The following is a 16,778-nucleotide window of genomic DNA, read 5'->3' as shown; positions in this document are numbered from 1 at the left end:
GCAATGTAATGAAATAGGATGCACGAGCAGATTCTGCTGATTCAAATGATATGCAGGATGCCTATATTCTGTGTGTGACTGCAGCTCTATCTGCATCCAAAAGGCCACGTTACAGTGTTTTCCAGGAAAACCCTGTAGCATAGCATTTTGTATGTAAATACAGTCGCAGTCACACACAGAATATATGCATGCTGCATATCAATTTAATCAGCAGAAGCTGCTCGTGCATCCTATTGCATTACATTGCATCTAAGGTGCATGTTCATGGACAAATCACAAAACAGACACTCAACGCTACCGAGGCAGACGCCACTCACGCATTATGTGTATCATGACTTATTAGTGCACAGAGCAAAGATGTAAGTTTATTAGTGCACAGAACTACACTGATTAGTGCACAGAACACATCTGTAGCTCTTCCCACCTTACTCCTCTCTGGGGAAACCCTGCATATCCATCAGATTTGTCCTACTCTTGCACTACTCTCTGGGCGTCTAGGGATGTTCAGTTTGTGGTGGACGAGCTGGATGGCAATGGCTGCAGTTAAAATTCTCCTGTCCCGCCCAATTCATTTGCATACCTCTGTTTTTTGTTACCATAACCATTTTCAATTGGATTTACAATATACTACTCCCTTCTACTCTAAATTGAGCTTCAGAACCCCGTTGTGAATCCCAGTGGGAGGAGGATTTAGGTGCACCCCTACAAGAATGAAGGTTACTAGCTTCTTAACCTGGTTGGCCATGTAGCAGGGCCAACTGGGCGATGTCGCTAGTGACTGCTGGCATCTGCATATCGGGCATGTCGTTCTGATTGAGCTGTAAACCACATATCGGGCCAATATCATCTCAGTGTGTACCCGGTTTTAACCAGTGCATTTTAGTGGATTTCTAGCACATATGTCAATGATAGCAGTGGCGGTGGTTGTTTGTAAATTACCATACAGCTCATTAGAGCTTCTTTGTTTGCTTGATGACACTGGAAAGGTTCCAGCCAGGTGCAAAGATTGTAATATCCTCATTGGTGCGTTTTCCCTTAATAGTTGACTATATAAGATAATACATCCAATATAGCGTGCATTACCCTAATAATGTACAGTAGGACTAGTAGTTTCTTGCAGAGAAATGAAAAAGATTTGTGAGGAATACAGTGTGTGCCTGGCACAAATCAGTTAGCATTGAGGTCTCTCCTATGGCACAAATGTATGCAGGTAGGTCAGTTAACTTCTGACTAATACCTCTTTCAGACCGCCAGCAATAACTCAGGTTTTGTACATGAACGCGCAGCAACCCGGGTTGCTGCTCAGTCTGAAAGGGGCCAGTGGAAATAAACTCGGATAGTGAGCAGGGTTGAGCACATCTTTAACCCGGCTCGTGGTGCAGTGTGAATGGGTAAGCTGGGTCGATGAGATCCGGCACCCATTCACTGAATTGGAAGAGGCACCACATGGAGATTATCTCATCTCCAAGCTCCACCTCTTCACGCGCCGGTGGTGACATCACCAACTCGGCAATAAGCTGGGGCCTCAACTGGGTCATAGCTGGGAAGAACCCGTGTACAAATCCTGGGTGTGACCCGGCTATAGCTGCCTGAAAGGTTTATTAATTGTAACTGGTGTTTTTTGTGCATGTGTTACTGTATATAGAAATTGGACTAGATGATACTTCATTGCAGCAGGTACATTTAGAAAGTGTTGCATATCGAGCTATACAGTTTGCACTATATAAGTAAAGGATAATATTATATTTCATAGCGCATTTCAATCATTAATTATACATATGGTGGGGACAGACATTCAGGAGATGATTACTCATGTTAATACCACACCTAGGTTTATTGTGGTTTAATAACAGAAAATATAATAGAGGAGTGACCAGTGAAGCAGATAAATGATACAAAATGCAGTATATTAAACAGTATATGACCAACCTTTGCCTAGGTTAGTTATGGGAGACTTAATGAAATAAACGGTTATCTTTGTCGCACTTTTTGTATGCAATGTATAAACTCAGGTGTTGCTTTAACTCAGGTGCAACATGCTATAGCTACTGAAAGGTGAATGCAGCTAAAGCCACTTCAACTGTGGAGATCTTCCATATTATGCCAAATGCAACCTCTGTCTTGAAGAAGGGCAGGATGCACCTGAAATGCAGCATGTGCTGTTGTTGGTTCATTCTGCTCATCACTGTGTGCAGACATCACATTTACCATATATGTCAATGAGTATAGACATCACATTTACCATAGCTGTCAATGAGCGTAGATTGCATTTACCAATTAAAATTATCTTGTTTTACCAACTGTGTACAATCCCTGGCTCCCACTAGTCATTACAGATAAGGCCATCTATCACAGTTGTTTATATAAATAATAACACAATCATGCAGTCTTTTTTCCCCTTGTGTCTGGCCTGCTTAATAACACAACTTTACAGCATTTTGGACTAGAAAATGTTCATGAAAACGTATTTACAGCATTCTTCAGATGACAAAGTAAGCACAGTTTGTACCTAGAATAGGTGATTTATGCCAGATGCTCAGTTTTTGGAACCTGCATCTTTTTCCACTTGACATCAAGCAAAAACTTCACGTTCTATTTTTAAGTAAGAGGCTGGAGAAAATTGAGCTTAAAAAAAAAAAAGTTGATTATCTTACAAATATGTTAGCCCTTATATGTGCAAATATTGTTCTGAATTTATTTTAGTGATGACGCTAGTTTGCTGTGGTAAGAAAATATGAAGCGAGCCATGCGAGGGGACGCGGTGCACTAATTTGGGATCCCGGTCACTCTACGAAGAAAACAACGCCAAAATAAAATAAAATCCTCATGTCGACCTTTAGACCTGTCGACCTAGCACATGTCGACCTAGAAACCCTGTCGACCTTCCATCCATGTCGACCTAGTGACTGTCGACCTAAACATTGTCGACCTAGACACTGTCGATTTGATGAACCACACCCGGTCTAAACCCCTCCTCGGCACACACACACATACGCAGAGGCAGGCACTTATTAAGATGAGCGGGAAGTGGCGATAGTGTCAACTTCTAGCACACAGGAGCTTAATATTCTTTATTTAATTAAATATTAATAAACGTTAAGTATTAGACTACTAATTCTATGAGGGCATTTGTGCAAATTGAGGCATAACTCCCAATTGCCTTTGCAGTCTTGACTACACAGGAGGGTTACCCAAAATTGGGATTGCCACATTAGAATCTAGACATGTTACAGACAGTACGAGTTGCTCTCTTCTATCTGTTTCTGCAGTACCAACAATAAATCGCTAGCAACCATATTTAATAATTCATTCCTTCTACCAGACTCAAAAGTAAATTGATAACATTCAGCTTTAGTAAATAAACGGCAGTCACATTTCATAGGTAGGCTTATCTCTCCTACCCAGGCCTGACAATAATAGCTTTCAAGTTTAATACATACAGATGTGTCCTCATACATCCAGCCTCAATATGCCATGCAGCACGAGATGCCTGGCGCGAGTGAGCCGCCAGGTCCCGTGCAACTCTGCTAACAACAGGTGTCTTTTTTTTTTTTTACCAAAAATGCATCTAAGACGCACAAAGAAACTGTGTTGATTCATTTGTCTTACAGTATGACACTTGTATATTGGGGATTTTCACAACTGGGCGCAGCAGCACATTCGCACGCAGCGGCCGCATTCAGTTGGTCTGCGCGCACGCATTGGACATTGTACACGTGCAAGACTTTACATGTTGCGGCCATGTCCATTAACAGTGGCGGCTGACGGGGGTGGGGATTTGGGGGGCATTGGTGGGGGGGGGGTGTTCCAAACAGGTGCGGGGTGGGATAATTTTTGGGGCGGCTGCGTGACGCATCAGGAGGTGGCCTCACACATGATGGGTGGCCTTACCCTGTGCTGGCCGGCCCCCAGCATGTGAGGAGATGACCGCAGATCTGGCTGCGTATGCATTGATCTGGTTCATCTCTGAATAAGGTCCATTGTGTGTGACGGAGTTTGTATATTGAGCAGAACAGAACTTGTATTTGAAAAATGCTGCGGCTGCTACATTTTAGCACTTTGTATACGGGCCCTCATTCCGAGTTTTTCGCTCGTTAATTTTCTTCGCATCGCAGCGATTTTCCGCTAACTGCGCATGCGCAATGTTCGCACTGCGGCTGCGCCAAGTAAATTTGCTAAGAAGTTTGGTATTTTACTCACGGCATTACAAGGTTTTTTCTTCGTTCTGGTGATCGTAGTGTGATTGACAGGAAGTGGGTGTTTCTGGGCGGAAACTGGCCGTTTTATGGGAGTGTGTGAAAAATCGCTGGCGTTTCTGGGAAAAACGTGGGAGTGGCTGGAGAAACGGGGGAGTGTCTGGGCGAACGCTGGGTGTGTTTGTGACGTCAAACCAGGAACGACAAGCACTGAACTGATCACACTGGAAGAGTAAGTCTGGAGCTACTCAGAAACTGCACTGAAAAATCTTTTCGCAATATTGCGATTCTTTCGTTCGCAATTCTGCTAAGCTAAGATTCACTCCCAGAGGGCGGCGGCTTAGCGTGTGCACTGCTGCGAAAAGCGGCTAGCGAGCGAACAACTCGGAATGAGGGCCACAGATTCAGAGACTCAGTGGTCTATTTACTAAGCTTTGAATGGAGATAAAGTGGACGGAGATATATATAGTACCAGCCAATCACCTCCTAACTACCATGCCCCAGGCTGTGTTTGAAAAATTTCAGTTTGGAGCTGGTTGGTTGGTACTTTATCTCCAACCCCTTAGTTGCACAGAGATATACACTTGACGCATATCAAATTAATCAGCACAGTCTACTCGTACATCCTAGTCTTGCGAATATGATGCATTTTCTGCAAAAAATTAGAAAAAAGACTCCCGATGCTAGAAGATTCTTACACAACCTAGTGTGGCATGACTTTAGCAAAGATGTATGAGGACACATCTGTAGGCTTCCTATGTCTAACCAGCCGCAACAGTATTAGCCCTAATATTTAATATAGATGCACACATTACATTAATAGCTCCTGCAATACTTAATAGCACCCACCATCCCTACATTACATCAATACACACCCACATTACATCAATATACCTCCCTTCCCACCATATACACATTTACCTGCTCTGCAGGCTCACTCACATGCCCTTTCTCATATCATTTACAGCCATTCCACTTACCTCATCACTGGGCTTGCCTCATCACTGGGCTGCCTCTCTGAAATCGTTAGACAGGGAAATCATGGCTTCTTTGTAGTACTTCTAATAATATACAGACCTTATACTGACATCCACCTCATATCATGGCCCCTTATTGATGCTTCCCAAAATCATGGCCCTCACTTAATTAATCATCCCCTTATGCCTCTCTCTTTTTTTTAAATTCCCATATAATGCATTCTGTATTGATTATTCCCATGTAATGATTCACCCTTTTATTGATCCTCTCATATCATGCGGCTCATGCCCATCAGAATAAATTCTACCCTGTACTTTTTATGATGAATACTATTCTGATTTCATATCAGGATGCCTGCCATTGCTTGATTGCTGCCAGGGCTGTCCTCCTTTAGACCAGGGCGTAGGGTCCTCCAACAAAGTTTTACACAATAAATTAAGGATCAGAGAGGAAAACTTTTTTTTTTTTTTCAATTTTTTTTTATTGAAGCATCAGTATGTCAGTTCAACGACACCACAACAAGCAGTAATACAATTTTCGAGAATTAAGACCATCAACATACAATAATACAAAGTATAAGTCATCGTCATACCATTGAATGATATAATGTCACAGTAATGGTGTAAAGTACACGTGTATCCACAAACACACACTATGTGAGAATAAAGGTCAAATCAAATACAATCATGGTCAATGTTTGCCGTGCCACCAGCGCCCCCCCCCCCCCGCCACCCCCCTGACCAGAACATGTTTTATGCAAAACACCTTATCCGAGATCAATTATCAACCAAAATATTATATTACAGAGGGATTGGAGGGTCATTAGCGGCCACTTGCGACATATACCAAATCGTGTCTTTGAAGCTATTATGAATTTGAGTCCGTAATGGGAGTGACAGGGTAGCTATATATGATTCCCACGTTAGAAAAAACCTCTCAACTTTGGTCTCCCTATCCAGCACTACTTCAACCCACTGCATCCTGAATAGATAATGTAATTTAGCTTTGAAGAGTGACAGCAGTGGCTGAGAGGGTTGTAACCAGGTTTGTAGAATGGTTTTGCAGGCCGCCGCTCCTATAGCTAACAAGAGACGCTTGCCCCCATGTGATATGCGAGTATTAGGAGGAAGCATACCAAACCGAGCCCATTCAGGTGTCATAGGAATGTAGTTAATCAAACTATCCGTAGAATATTTTCTGACCTGAGTCCAAAAACCTCGAATTACAGGGCAATCCCAAAGACAGTGAAATAAATCTGCTGAAGTAGCTCCACATTTGTAACAGTTGGAATTTGGTGAATCACCCATCAAGGGACAGATAGGCTCTATGTAATATGTTTAAAAACATGGTTGTATACGAAGAGTAAGGCAATAGAGTGCACGCTCTGGTGTGAGAACGAAGTATATCGCTCGATGATATTTTTTTAAGTTGTGAAAGCCACGGAGCTAGGTTTTTAGAAGATTTATCTGGTATAAACACTTGTCGTATGCAGTTATATGTTAAGGAAATAGCTTTTTTTGTCAAGCTTTGGTTTTGTAGTAATATGTCTAATGGATTATTCCAATCCAACGGTGTGAAAGGTCATATAATAAAGCTAATGTAGTGTTGGACCTGTAGGAATGCAATAGGATGGGTCGCCATCCAGGGATGGCTTTCCCCAGCGTCCCGGAATGTGGAAGGCCTCCTTGCCGAGTCACAAACCACGTCCCTCACCATCCTCACACCCTGGGTTTGCCAACTAGAAAAAGGGTGGGAAGCCTGCCCATTCTGAAATTCAGGATTGTCAACAAAAGTGAGGAACAGGGATTTGTATGTATTTAAACCAAATTTGTGTCTCAATACATGCCAAGTTTTCCTAGTATGCCAGAGCAATGGGTTATCGCGTATTTCCGGTGAAATTTCTTGGTCATGTGCATGAAGAAGACTAGAAAGATTGATTTCTCCCAGGAATTCCCTTTCTAGCGACGTGTTCGCATAGAGATCTCGGCCATGTAACCAATCTTTAATGTATCTGATATGCGCTGCATACGAGTACAATTGAACATCAGGAAAGTTTATTCCCCCATTGTTTTTTGTTTGTTGCAGCTTGTTCAATCCTATCCTCGGATGCTTACCCTTCCAAATAAATTGTCTAAAACTACGGTTGATCGACTTTGCATCTTTATTTGAGATCACATAAGGGAGCGCCTGTATTAGAAACATTAATTTTGGGAATTAAATCATTTTAATAAGATTCGCTCTGCCCAAATATGACAACAATAGACCTCTCCAACCGTCCAACTCTGCTGCTATAGAGCGAATTACAGATGAAAAATTGAGGCCGTAAAGGAGAAAAGGGTTATGTGAGATTTTAACCCCAAGATAAGTAAAGTGTTGGTGTGCCCACATTATTGGGATAGTAGATTGAAAAGAAACACGAGAGGAGGGGTTTCCAAGACAAAGCGCCACCGATTTAGACGTGTTGACTTCGAAGCCGGACACCCGTCCAAAATTGGCCAAAAGAGAAAATATTCTATCAAGAGATTCAGAGGGGTCCTTAACAAACAACAGGATGTCGTCTGCAAAAGCGGTCAGCTTTATTTCCCTTTGACCAATCTGAATTCCCCGAAAATAATCTCCACATTATAAAAGTCTAAGCAGTGGGTCTATAGCTAAATTGAATAAAATAGGGGAAAGGGGGCAGCCCTGTCTAGTGCCCCTGAACATTACAATAGGGCTGCTACAACATCCATTTATCAGCAAAGAGGTGGAGGGGCTGGTATAGATGTATTTTATAAAATTAATAAAAACCGGATCAAATTGTCGTGCGTGAAGAACCCTAAACAAATGCGGCCATAAGACCGTATCGAACGCCTTGGTCGTATCCAGATTTAAAAGAATATTTTGAGTGCAAGATTCTCCATAAGATTTCACTACCGCTGCTATTGTTGTTCGAATTCCTATTACTAAATGTTTGTGGCGAACAAATCCCAGCTGGTCAGTAAGAATCTGTGGAAGCAGCAGCTGAAGTCTGTCCGCCACAATTTTTGTCAGTAATTTAATATCTGTATTAAGTAACGAGATTGGTCTATATGAGTCAATTTATTGGGGGTCTCGTTGTGGTTTGGGAATCAAGACTGTATGTGCGTTGTTAAAATGAGCAAAGAATGTATTATTATGTAAAATTTCATTAAACAGTTCCCCCAAAGCAGGTGCTATGTGTCCCTGTAGTATTTTGTAATATTCGTTGGACAACCCGTCTGGGCCTGGCGATTTTATGTAATTTCAGATTCGAAATAGCGTGTTATTTCTTCAAGTGTGATATCCTGTTGAAAAATTTCATTTTGAGAACTGGACAATTTGGGGAGATTTGCTTCAGACAGAATGCGATCATGTAATGCCTGATCAAATGGGCGTGCATCATATAAATTAGAAAAATATGCTTCAAAATGAGCAAGAATACGTGAGGTTGCCGTATCAATTGATGGCGAGTTTGGGTCCTTAATGGCAGTAATCAATCTCTTTGGGGCGTTTAATTTTGACATGGTAGCTAGCAATCGACCGGTTTTATTTCCCCACCGAAAATATTTAGATTTTGAAAAAGTCAGATCACGCTGTGCCTGAGACAGTAGGAAATCATCTAATAGTTGTCTTGCATGTGTGTAAGCCAACCGGGTATCTGGGGAGGGGGAGTCTATGTAAGTACGTAAAGCAACCGTTAATGAGGCATGAAGAGCTTCGTATTGCGCGGAGGCTTTTTTTTCCGTTTGGAAACATACTCCATTATGCATCCTCTCATCGTGGCCTTAGATGCTCCCCAGAATATATTCGGTTTCTCCCAATAGTCAATGTTATCATCAGTAAAAGTCATCCAACTATTCGTAAGTAAAAGGTGAAATTCCTCCGAATTATACAAATAACCCGGGAATCTCCAAGGCTTAAAATTCCCAGCAGATGTAGGTCTGGTGAGATGAAGTATAATCGGGGCATGGTCAGAAACCAGAATATTATGGATGTCTACTTTTAAAACATGCGACACCAAGGGATCACCTATGAGAAAAGAGTCTATTCTAGACCAGGAGCCATCTACTGCTGGAAAAAAGGTGAAGGAATGGTCAGTTGGGTTAAAGAGTCTCCAAATGTCACTAAGTTGTAGTGTTGTCTTAAGGAAATGTCTTTGTGTACAAGAAGTTGATAAAGGATTTTGTGGAGCAGGCTGTTTATCAATCGTTGGTCTGAGTTAAAGATTGTAAGAACTCTGAGGTTGACACATTAGGTGCATAGATATTAACTAGGGTGTCATTTGTTCCCCATATGGTTACATCCAGGATTATAAATCTCCCTTCTGAATCAAGTATGGAGTTAGTGAGGGAGTATTGAACATCCTTCTGAAACAGGATTGACACTCCCCTAGTTTTTCTACGATATTTAGATGAGACACATTCACCTAACCATGGAGCCCGCAATGTCGAATCACCTCCCTCCCCCCAATGCGTCTCCTGCAGAAATATAGCGTCTGGATGGAATTTGCACAGCGCAAATGATTCACCACTCTCTTTCTCTTGACGGGAGAATTGAGGCCTCCCACGTTCCAGGAGATCAGCTTCAGAGGAGCAGGGGGGGCCGAAGGAGGAATGGGTTGAGAATTAGAATGCATTATCCAACACCCAATTTGGGAAACCATCTTGCCAAATGGTATGTACACTTCAGAAAAACCCCTCTGTCCCAGCCATCGGAAGAGGTCAAATATCTAGGGGGACAGGGGGAGGGCACAGGCACCGGCAGCACCGACATCACAAACAAACAATGCTTCAATCCACATTTTCTAAATTTTCCATAACCAAACATCATAAGGGTAGTCAATACACTTAGAATATTGACACCCATGAACATATACCAAAGAAACATGAGGAGAAATGGAAGAACAAAACAAAAACAAAAACAAAAACAAAACAACACATTATTTTGAGTAGCCTTCTAGCATCTATTGACATTACATCTCAATGTATATGGTTAAGTGTGAACATTTAGATTTAGTGATCAGAGGGTCCCACTGCATTAAGTGCCCTATCAAAGTGTGTTTTTGCCAATATCGGATCAGAGAAAAAAATATCACGGCCATTTTCCTGCACCCGCAGTTTAGCCGGATACAGTAGTTGGAACTGTGTACCACTCTCATGGAATAATTTGCAAACCTCCACAAATTACCTCCTTTTTTGGGAAACAGAGGCCGAAAAATCTTGGAAGATTAAAATTTTCGGCCCATCTACCTCCAACCGTGGGATCTTGCGATAAGCTCCCAGAACCGCCTCCTTCATGCGGTAGTCCAGATACTTAGCTATAACAGGCCGCGGTCTAACAGCAGAATCAGGCCTTTCTGGACCCAATCTGTGTGCCCGTTCAATATGTGATAGAAAAGGGGAATCTTGGGCCCTCAATTCCCTGGGAAGGGCAATTGTGAGGAACTCAAGGAGTTTAGTACCCCTAACCGTTTGAGGAATGCCAATGAAACAGAGATTATTTCGCCTGTGATGATTCTCCAAATCATCGACCTTAGCCTGGAGATTCTGAATGAAGGAGGTCTGGTTATCAACTAGTCGTTGTAGTGAATCACTACGATCCTCTGAATCACTGGTCCGTTGCTCTAGAGAAGCGATACAGGTAGTATTGGTATCTATTTTAGTTAAAGCTGCATCAAATGCAGTTTGTAAGGTTTCCAGCTTTTTATCAATTAATGGCATAATGATTTTTGAAATTTCCTGGGCCGTCTCCGCGGCCGAAGGTATTTTCGGGGCATTAATGGGAGAGGAGGGAGCGCTTAAAGAATCTTCCTCTTCTGAGTTGCGCACCGGAGAAGAGGGAGCCGTAGCTCGTCCTTGGCTGTTTTTAGATTTCCCCGCTCTCATGCTTGCAGAAGAATTTTGGGACTTTTGGGAATTTGTTCTGTTATAATATTTATCCATTATTCCTTACCTCCGTCACCCTCTACTATCAATTTGAGCTAAGTGAATGTCTGCCGTTGCAGTAAAGGCTTGCAGGTTTGGAAAAGGCTACTCAAAAGGTTAAATTAGACCTACATTCAGTACAGCAATACCACAAAGCGCAAGAAACCGTTGTTAAATCTAATTTACAATAGGATCGCTAATTATGCATCCAACAGCGTGAGAGATACCTGAAATAAGAAATATCATAGAGAAAGCTGCAAAACTATAAGGTCACAGTGCGGTAGTATATATCTTAAACCAACCAAAAAATGTACACAGGTATTTGACTGAGCACGTTATATATATATATATATATATATATATATATATAAAGTTACTTAGAATTGAAATATAAAATAATTTAGAACTCTAGAATATGCGGTCAATTATAGAATTAAAAGCCACTAAATGACCAAGTTGTGGCCATTAAAAGAGTTGGCCGGTAATAGGATTCTTAACATATAGAATTGGTAAAGGTATTATGATGAAACCCAGTGCTGTAAATAATACTTGTAAATATGTGATAAGTAAACAAAAGCTATAATTTTGTTTGCAACTCTTGTGAAACTGCTAGAAACTGCTGAAAGTGATAAATCCTCGACTGTAAGTCCCAAACCCCCCAAACGGCACACCCGTGTCGATAGTCCAGGTCGTTCACTGGTTCCGGAGAGTCTGGAAGTAGCTCCAACAGGTAGTGAAAGATAACAGTGTATAAAATTCCAATAACAGGTAAAACCACTAGAGGGCACCAATGGTGAAGGAACGACCATGAAATTGCTTAAAGAAACTCTCTGGACTGAGTTCCCCACATATGCAGCATGTGTTAATAAAAAGTACAGTTATCACAACTGATGATACCTATAGCAATACACAGGGAAGCCTGGCTAAGGCATTATTCTATATGAACTAGGCCAAAGTGAAATAAAAATATAAGTAGTGAAATATAGAGTAAGCAATCCACGTTCGGTAAATTACATAAAGTACCCAACAATGAATCTTCCTTCCAATAAAACAGTCATGTGGGCTGTATTTGCACCTCGCAGTTCAGCGGGCAATATAAACTTAGAATAGGAAGTCCGTGTACCAAGGTCAATCACAGGCTACTCCTGTGGTGCGAGGGAGAAATTGAAGGGACGGAAAAGAGAAGTAAAAGGCAGGGAAGGCAGGGTAGGAAGGGAGGGGGGGTAAAACACGAGGTAGGGGGTAGAAGGGAGTTAGTAAGGATAATAACAAATACCGGGTAAGTATGGGATCAAGCTGTGAGGGCCCTCAGGGATGGATCCCTGTCAGCGGCAGACCATCCAGGACATCAGGTAGGGATTTCAGGGCCACTCTCCAGGCTCGTCCAGGCAAGGGCAGACCAGGCCGTCACAATCTCCTCAGCTCTGCTGATTAGCGGACTTAACTGTCACCATGCACTCCCACCAGCAAGGCGTCAGCTCCGTGGGGAACAGCGGCAGTGCTCACAGGCGAGAGACCGGAGGACAAGCAGACAGGGACCGGGATGTACCCTGCAGAACCAGCACGGCGGGCAGTCAGCCGGGAGAGTAGCAGTCTCAGGCCTCGCGCCGCAGGGCAAGTGCAGCCAGATCCTCTCGATGACCCCGACAGTGAGACAGTAGCAAAGAGCGGCTCCGGCGGTGTCCCCGGCGGGCGACCGCAGCGGCCCCCAGCCAGACCGCCACAGAGGGAAGAGGGTGTTGCATGGCAGTCGTAGGACTCTCGCTGCAAGGCGCCGCCAGCAGCTAACCAAGCCACTCCGGCCACACAGTCAATCCGGCAGCGGGGAAGCAGCAACACAGGATCCCGGCGGCCACACCGTCAAGAGGTTCTGTGAGTACGGGGCTTAGTAAGGCTTGTCCGTTAGGCAATGGCGCGGGACCATGCCACCAGGGCCCGGGAAGGCCTGATTCTTTGCAGGCAGGACTCTGGTGGGAATACGGCTCTAATCGCTCGGATCTGCGACTCCCCAGTTAGGTCAAGGCTCCCACCATGGAACTCGGGCATAAAATCCGTTCTCACAGGGGTTTATTTAGGCGATGGGGATAGATTTCATTAAGGAGAGATGGAGCCCTGTCCCAGTGCTTTACATTGTTTGCCTACCAGTACACTTAATGCAACACAGTACCCCCAATTCACATTATGACGTAGTGCCCCCAGTTGATATTATGCCACACTGTAGTACCTCCACTTCATATTGTGCGACCTTATAGTGCCCCAGTTCATATTATGTAACATTATAATGCCCTCCATTTTAATAACAAATTACAATGAACAGGTCCAGGGGCATAACTAGATATATTGTCGGCTACAATGCAAAGGTTTGTAAGGGCCCCTGTGTATCTAACAATAGTGATAAATGTCTAGAGCACATGTAACTGTGACAGGGAAGGTGGCCCCTCTCAGCTCTGGGCCCCATAACAGCTGCACTCCCTGCACCTATGCTGCTGGTCCACTTATTGAAATACATACGATTTACCAATGCCCAGGATCCCGGCTGTCAGGATGCCAACAGCAGGATCCCAGCCTCTCGCTGCAAGGCGCCGCCAGCAGCTAACCAAGCCACTCCGGCCACACAGTCAATCCGGCAGCGGGGAAGCAGCAACACAGGATCCCGGCGGCCACACCGTCAAGAGGTTCTGTGAGTACGGGGCTTAGTAAGGCTTGTCCGTTAGGCAATGGCGCGGGACCACGCCACCAGGGCCCGGGAAGGCCTGATTCTTTGCAGGCAGGACTCTGGTGGGAACACGGCTCTAATCGCTCCGATCTGCGACTCCCCAGTTAGGTCAAGGCTCCCACCATGGAACTCGGGCATAAAATCCGTTCTCACAGGGGTTTATTTAGGCGATGGGGATAGATTTCATTAAGGAGAGATGGAGCCCTGTCCCAGTGCTTTACATTGTTTGCCTGCCAGTACACTTAATGCAACACAGTACCCCCAATTCACATTATGACGTAGTGCCCCCAGTTGATATTATGCCACACTGTAGTACCTCCACTTCATATTGTGCGACCTTATAGTGCCCCAGTTCATATTATGTAACATTATAATGCCCTCCATTTTAATAACAAATTACAATGAACAGGTCCAGGGGCATAACTAGATATATTGGGGGTAAATTTACTAAGGTCCCGATTTTGACCGAGATGCCGTTTTTTCTTCAAAGTGTCATCTCGGTAATTTACTAAACTGAAATCACGGCAGAGATGAGGGCATTCGTATTTTTTTGGAAGTAGTTGTAAAAAAATACGAATGAATACACCATCGGTCAAAATACGCCAGCAAATTAGTAGAACTCGGTAATTTACTAAAAAGTGCAAATCTCCAAAGAGGAAAACACTGCCGTGAAAAATTACAAATCGCAAAAAAGTGCTAAAAAAAAGCAGACCTGCTTTTTATATTCGTGATTGCATAGGCATGCAGGGATCCATGGGATCCGTGCATGTCTATCAGTGGGAAGGGGTGGGAAAGTGGTTTTTTTCCAAAAAAAAAATTGCGTGGGGTCCCCCCTCCTAAGCATAACCAGCCTCGGGCTCTTTGAGCCGATCCTGGTTGCAGAAATATGGGGAAAAAAATGACAGGGGTTCCCCCATATTTAAGCAACCAGCATCGGGCTCTGCGCCTGGTCCTGGTTCCAAAAATACGGGGGACAAAAAGAGTAGGGGTCCCCCGTATTTTTAAAACCAGCACCGGGCTCCACTAGCTGGACAGCTAATGCCACAGCCGGGGGTCACTTTTATATAGTGCCCTGCGGCCGTGGCATCAAATATCCAACTAGTCACCCCTGGCCGGGGTACCCTGGGGGAGTGGGGACCCCTTCAATCAAGGGGTCCCCCCCCCAGCCACCCAAGGGCCAGGGGTGAAGCCAGAGGCTGTCCCCCCCCCCATCCAATGGGCTGCGGATGGGGGGGCTGATAGCCTTTTGTGATAATGAAAAGATATTGTTTTTAGTAGCAGTACTACAAGGCCCAGCAAGCCTCCCCCGCATGCTGGTACTTGGAGAACCACAAAAAAAACGGGCCCGCTGGTACCTGTAGTGCTATTACTAAAAAAATACCCAAAAAAAGACAAGACACACACACCGTGAAAGTAAAGATTTATTACATACATGCACACAAACATACATACATACTTACCTTATGTTCACACGCAGGTCGGTCCTCTTCTCCAGTAGAATCCAAGGGGTACCTGTTGAATAAATTACACTCACCAGATCCAGGGTCCCAGGCTCCTCGTCGCATCCATGTGTAATCCACGTACTTGAATAAAATAACAAACCGCAGACCCGAGCCACGAACTGAAAGGGGCCCCATGTTTTCACATGGGACTCCTTTCCCCGAATGCCAGAAACCCACTCTGACTTCTGTCTAAGTGGGTTTCTTCAGCCAATCAGGGAGCGCCACGTTGTAGCACTCTCCTGATCGGCTGTGTGCTCCTGTACTGAGTGACAGGCGCCACACGGCAGTGTTACAATGTAGCGCCTATGCGCTCCATTGTAACCAATGGTGGGAACTTTCTGCTCAGCGGTGACGTCACTTTAGGTCAACCGCAGGGCAGAAAGTTCCCACCATTGGTTACAATGGAGCGCATAGGCGCTACATTGTAACACTGCCGTGTGCCGCCTGTCAGTCAGGACAGGAGCACACAGCCGATCAGGAGAGTGCTACAACGTGGCGCTCCCTGATTGGCTGAAGAAACCCACTTAGACAGAATTCAGAGTGGGTTTCTGGCATTCGGGGAAAGGAGTCCCATGTGAAAACATGGGTCCCCTTTCAGTTCGTGGCTCGGGTATCCGTTTTGTTATTTTATTCAAGTACGTGGATTACACATGGTTGCCCCGAGGACCCTGGGACCCTGGATCTGGTGAGTGTAATTTATTCAACAGGTACCCCTTGGATTCTACTGGAGAAGAGGACCGACCTGCGTGTGAACATAAGGTAAGTATGTATGTATGTTTGTGTGCATGTATGTAATAAATCTTTACTTTCACGGTGTGTGTGTCTTGTCTTTTTTTGGGTATTTTTTTAGTAATAGTACTACAGGTACCAGCGGGCCCGTTTTTCCGCCGCATGCTGGTACTTGTGGTTCTCCAAGTACCAGCATGCGGGGGAGGCTTGCTGGGCCTTGTAGTACTGCTACTAAAAACAATATCTTTTCATTATCACAAAAGGCTATCAGCCCCCCCATCCGCAGCCCATTGGATGGGGGGGACAGCCTCGGGCTTCACCCCTGGCCCTTGGGTGGCTGGGGGGGGGGACCCCTTGATTGAAGGGGTCCCCACTCCCCCAGGGTACCCCGGCCAGGGGTGACTAGTTGGATTTTTGATGCCACGGCCGCAGGGCACTATATAAAAGTGACCCCCGGCTGTGGCATTATCTGTCCAGCTAGTGGAGCCCGGTGCTGGTTTTAAAAATACGGGGGACCCCTACTCTTTTTGTCCCCCGTATTTTTGGAACCAGGACCAGGCGCAGAGCCCGATGCTGGTTGCTTAAATATGGGGGAACCCCTGTCATTTTTTTCCCCATATTTCTGCAACCAGGATCGGCTCAAAGAGCCCGAGGCTGGTTATGCTTAGGAGGGGGGACCCCACGCAATTTTTTATTTTATTTTACACTGTTTAATTTAAAAAAAAAACAAAAA

General features: G+C 44.4%; 1 protein-coding gene across 14 annotated transcripts in view; it reads left to right on the top strand.

Moving 5' to 3' along the window:
- The window catches only part of KCNMA1 (potassium calcium-activated channel subfamily M alpha 1), a 1,046,495-nt gene that overhangs the window by 636,901 nt on the left and 392,816 nt on the right, over window positions 1–16,778 (top strand). The gene's annotated exons all lie outside the window — the stretch shown is intronic.

Source organism: Pseudophryne corroboree, chromosome 3 (assembly GCF_028390025.1).
Source record: "Pseudophryne corroboree isolate aPseCor3 chromosome 3, aPseCor3.hap2, whole genome shotgun sequence".
NCBI lineage: Eukaryota > Metazoa > Chordata > Amphibia > Anura > Myobatrachidae > Pseudophryne > Pseudophryne corroboree.
This window is presented reverse-complemented; position numbering and strand designations above follow the sequence as displayed.